Consider the following 5,847-nt stretch of genomic DNA (forward strand, 5'->3'; position numbering starts at 1 on the left):
GGGTTCAACCCTTTGGCTGAAAAGGAGCAGACTCGTGGCTGCGAAGTATTACTCTTCAGTACCGTGTATGTGGGGTGTTTTAGTCTCTATTATGCAGATTCAAATCAAGTGCTGAAAATTTCTTTTATTCTGTGGAATATCAAAACTAAAAGTGAGATCCAAAGCAACTCAACCACCTCCCTGGGCAGGCTGTTCCAATGCCTGGCAACCCTTTCAATAAAGAAATTTGTCCTGAATTATGGAATATCGACCCAAACTCTGCTCTGCGTTAACATCACATGTATGATGCTACACATCTCTGATAAATTGTTTTAGATATACCCTAAGCTGTTTTAAATATACCTTGAGATCATCTGTACTACCCGTGATTTTAAGTTCATAGATAAAGTGACCCCGGAGAACATCCATGTGTGTTTAGGATAACGTTGAGCAATAGGCAATGTGAATACGTAACCTCCTGCCATGGAGCTGCTCATGGAAATAAGGATTTTGATGGGCTTCCGTGGTGATTTCCCCTTCAGGGACTTCACAAATAGAAAACATATCCAAGCTAGTCCACCAAGCTTTCATCACAAAAATCTTGGGAAAAACTAGAGATATTGAAGATCTGATCTTCTGTTAAACATTGTTTATTGCCCTATCACAGTCAGGTTTCCAAAGAGGGAGTTTTCCGATCCTGATATAATTGTGTACACAGAAGAGACAGCCCTTACTGATTTTAAAATGAAAACGAACCCAAAATCTTCATGTTTTCCAAATACATACATGCAGCTTTGGTTGCATGAAGAGAGGAAACAAATAATTTCATTGTCAAAATTCATATTTTAAGTATGCATATTTTTACTTTTGATAGCATGCCTTCAAATAAGCTGTCAACTGGTAGTGATAGCTGTCTAACCATGGTCTTAAGAGTGAGAATTAAGGCTATGACAGCAATCACTGCAAATCAAAAAAGTTCCAGGTAAGGATGAATTCTGGCATCTGCTTCAAGCACCAAGACACAATGCGGGCATAGGAAGAAAACTGTTAGGGGAATAAGGTTTGGAGTATGAAAGTAAGACAAAATATGTCACTTTTGTTCATTTTTTCTGTGACAGTCTTCCATATTTTCTCTGTGATATAGGTTGTGTAAACAAGTTTGGGTTCAGTTTGGGTGATGTTTTTGTAGGACTTCATTAGGTAGTGCATTAAAAATAATCTGTCAGTACTAGACAGCCATGCAAATGTGCATTCACAAAACTGTGAACTAAATTCTGGTTATGGGCTCAACTTATATTCCTATTTCCATAGATACCTCTCAGCACTGGGAAAATTTAAAAAACCCTGAGATTTAAGTCACACTTTGATATGTAAAGGGATTTGGGTTTTATAATTGTTCAGGGAAGGAAATAAAATAGCCTTGTTTTCAAACTGAACACTGAATTAGAGATGAAACACTGTTTATATGTAAGCTAAGCAAACCTAATGTGATATTTACTCAGAAACAAAAAAGTAATCTGCTATTTTAAAGAAATTTAATGACACTACGAAGGGCATCTTTGAAAATAAACAAAACTTCACTCATTTTACATTTTAAAGTTCAGAATATAAGTCTAATAAACATCAGGACTAAATTCTGCATACAGCCCACAAAATACGAAAACATATCTGGGAGCCACTAACCCCTCATCTAAAAAAAAGACGTGTACCAAATCTTATTTTCGCTAAAAAGATGATCTCTAAATACATAAACACTTCGTAAAAATTAAACAGGCTCAACCTTATATGGTTTGAAATGCGATTTCTTTGAATGTGGAAAATAACCAATAGCTATGATGATGGATTATGATCCTGTGGTTAAGATTTAGCTACACCACAGTGATAAATTGAAGAATTTTTTTAATTACTTTTTTTTTTTTCTTAAGAGATGCCCCAAACCAGACACAGGGCACCCAACATGGAAAATCACATTCTTCTAATATTATTTTTTTTTAAAAATAAAGAATACTTTTCCTAAACTTTAAGCCAATCCTCTAGACGTCTTGCAACCAACTGCCATTTCCTAGCACACTGCATGTGAAGACTGTGTGATGGTCACACATTACCATAGGTAATTCTCTTTTACAGAGTTTAGGTGAGAATTTTAATTTTCTTCTTTCAAGTATCCTTTTAAACTGTTTGCATAATTCTGCCCTTACTGAATTAAACAACTTCGAATGATCTAAAACCTTCCTCTATTAACTTGCAGGTGGGAAGAGAAGCCCAACGCTTCTGTTGCTGTGCTGTGGCTTCCAGCAGGAGAAATATAGGTAGGAAATACTTTTGCAAAGTCTGAAATGCCTCTAAACCCAGAGTTCCGTGCTCTCGAAACTGAGTTTAAACTTTTTAAGGATTAGCCTAGAAGGGTTATAATATCATAACATCAGAAAGTATTTTTCTTAAAAGGGAAATACTACTTTTTAACAACAGTACATTTGCTGATTTCTTTCAAAAAAAAAAGAAAAGAAAAGACTATTTAAAAAGTGATAATATTTCAGGGATCTGGCTTTTATTGTTACTCTAGCCCAGTATAGTATTCTACATCTATTAAAAAAAGACATTAAATGATTTCATGTTTATATTTATTGTCAGCAATACATCAGTTATGTAAAAATAACCCAGATGAAAATGTAAGATTTGTTACATTTTCCTGTCATCTGTATTAACTGAATAAAGCTTAGTGACAATATACACAAATTTGCAGTAATTGTACGTAAACATTTTGTGCATTAAAAAAAGAAATTTACATAATTTAAAAAATAAAAATGCATTACACAATTTACAAATTAACATTAACAAAAAAAAAGGTAAACATTCCTCAGACAGCTGCCTCCTTGTTCTACAAAATAAATATTCAAGTAAATTAAGTTAGGCAAAATAAACTCTTAACTTTGGGTGAGCACAATTTACATAAAGGTAAAAAGACAGATTTCCATTTTATTCAAGGTATATTTTACAGTGATTTATACATAGAGATTTTAAATTGGTCTCTTCAGATTGTAATATTGGAAAACAAGCTTTACTACATTTTGGCAGGAGGGAGTTTCAAAACTGATGCTTTATACCAAATATAAACAAGCTTGTGCGGTTGCATCAAAGCTTCAAAAATGAAACTGCTCCAGGACTCAAAGCAGACACAGTAATCTAGAAACTACGGGTTTAAAAAGGAAAATACAAACCACCACATCAACAGGAAAATGTCTACTTTTCTATTTTCTGAATGATTTATTTGATCACTGGAAACGTTACTTTCACGAACTAACAATCTACGGTAGTGGCTGCTTTAGGCACTGGATTTGTAGAAGCACTCTGAGTTTTAAAGCAAATTGCTTTTCATTCTGTACTGATAATTCACTATTATTTATTTTTGTCTCAATGCTAAAGGGCTTGATCACCTTTGCAACTTTAAGCTCAACCTAAAATTTCAGCCCTCCTTATACCCTAATACTTGATAAAGACGGAAGCCATTCTGGCTTCACATTTCCATGCACTTTGTTAATAATAAAAAAAAAATAACAAAAATGCACTCTAGGTTTTAAATGCTGTGTTAGTATGATGCAGATGTGCACCAGCAGAATTCGTTGACCAGATATAAAAAGTAACACACACTAAAATACTTGCATGGACTGCAAAGGCCAAACATACTTTAAAAATCCCTTCCTATTGTCCATTTTACAGAGTAAGAAAAAGGAGATGGCATACCTTTAACTTCAAGTTATTAAATTCTTAGATTTAGGTCATAAAAATCCGAGAGGCAAGAACCAGGCAACAGCTCCTGCTAAGACCAGTCAGTATAATAAATACAGACGACTCTGCCAATGAAAGAAACCCTTTTCCCTCAATTCCTTATTGGTCTGACGTTATTTGATCACACAGAATCAGACTTTTAGAAGTACAAAAATCATGATTAAGCTTTAGTTCTCTACATGATAGTTATCATTCTTTAAAAATTTAATTTTTGCACGTGATTTTATTTTTTTTAATGTCTGACAAAATAGGAATTAACTAGTTTTTTTTCTTAGTTTCTACTCAAGAATGCTGAATAGCCAAGTCATCAAGGTCCGTTTTTTCTTGGTTTTCTTTCCTATGGATCTTTACAAAGTGATGTAAGACTGAGCCACCGGTCCTGCATCCCACGTGAACGAACCACTGCTGCAGCAGGGGGCCGTGGCACTTCACCAGCTGCACTTGGATCAAGGTATAAAATGAGAAATTAAACTTGTCGAAAAGATTGTTACTATTCTTCTCTGTTGGTCTTGCCCATTTGGGGAATACTTACGTAGTGAGAAGGAGATAATTTTCTCGATGCAGTAACACCATAATGGGAATATGTAAAGCAGGACCATAATCTCTCTTGAACATTGCACAAAACACACAAGAATTGTTCTACATGCAACAGAAGTAGGTATTTTTAGGGACTGAGGTTGCTCATTGATCTCCACGGGAGTCTTGTCATCAGTTGCAGTGGATCTGGGCCAACGTTTGCAAAGCTACAGTTTTCTTCAGTGTGCAAAACCTGGTGCTTCTTGAGTAAATAGAGGGATGAGTAGGCAGAAACGGTTTAGGTTATAAAAAAGACCTGAGAACCTAATATTGAACTTTATATAACAATTATTTTTGTGAGGTTGCCTGATAAAAGTTTTGTATTGCTTAGTAGTGGCACAGTCATATGTTCAGGCTACACATAGAAGCCATTTGATGAGAATAACCCCTCTCAGGTCACGAATCACATCTGTAACAGGCATGTGGGTACAGTGGCAAGTCAAGGAGCTTCACGTCGGAAGTGTAACACTGAAAAGCCATAAGCATGGAAGAGGTTAACTGAGTTTCATACTGCCAGAGTTTTTAAAAAAGTCATGAGTACTAAAATGGCAGAACTATCGATCTTATTGTTTACTTGTGAGCACACTCAAGATTTTAACTAAATAATTAAAAGAGTCTATCCGATTACCTGAATTAGAAAAGACAAAAGGGCTCTGAGTATCGCACTGTCAGCAACAGTGAAAACGCTCTCACTAGCGGAAGGAAAAAAAAAAGCAAAACCATTTTTATTTGTGTTGAACAAACAATCAGGATACCTTTCTAGACAGTAAGTATGTCGCTCAGGATTACAGGGCAACCACTTTTCTTTTTCTTTTCTTTTTTTTTTCTAACAAAGTTAACAAATATAAAAAATCTAGTCATAAACAGCCTTCAAAGTACGATTAGAAACCAGCAGGACAATCTATACCAGTATAGGTAGATGGGGCAAGAAACTAGACACTCGTATTACTGCCATGATAGAGACTAGAAATGGCTGCTGTGACGAGGAACGGTGCGTACAGTGCACGTCGTTGGCCGATTCCATCCAGTCGCAGTCCAAACCGAACGCTACTCTCTTCAGGATTCAAGACCCGTCTAACTTGACACTCCTTGCACAAGACACATCATCATCCTTTCTGAAAAGAGGCGGTTTCTATGGCAATACTAGTTAAGTGCATATCATGCTGCACTAATATAGTGCAAAAATTTGCCTTACACGTCGCAAAAAAGATGCAGGCAACAGTCTGAGTTAGAGAAAGTAGAAACATATGGTAACATTTACAATGGGTATTCTTTTTGCAGACAGCAACTGCTAGAAAATACTGAATCTGAGAACGCCTCCATTCCGGATGTATGTACGAGGCCTTTACACTCTGCAGTGACAACAGAACAGAATTTTGCAAGTGAGTCATTGCCCTCTGAAACGCAGGTTAACACAAGTTATCATCAACTGGCAAACTGGTTAATCCCAGTTAAAAGTTAATATTGTACTAAGCGCTAAAATGCTCTTTAACAAGTATATCATTT

This window comes from Apaloderma vittatum, unplaced genomic scaffold (assembly GCF_000703405.1).
Source record: "Apaloderma vittatum isolate BGI_N311 unplaced genomic scaffold, ASM70340v1 scaffold9497, whole genome shotgun sequence".
Taxonomy (NCBI): Eukaryota; Metazoa; Chordata; class Aves; order Trogoniformes; family Trogonidae; genus Apaloderma; species Apaloderma vittatum.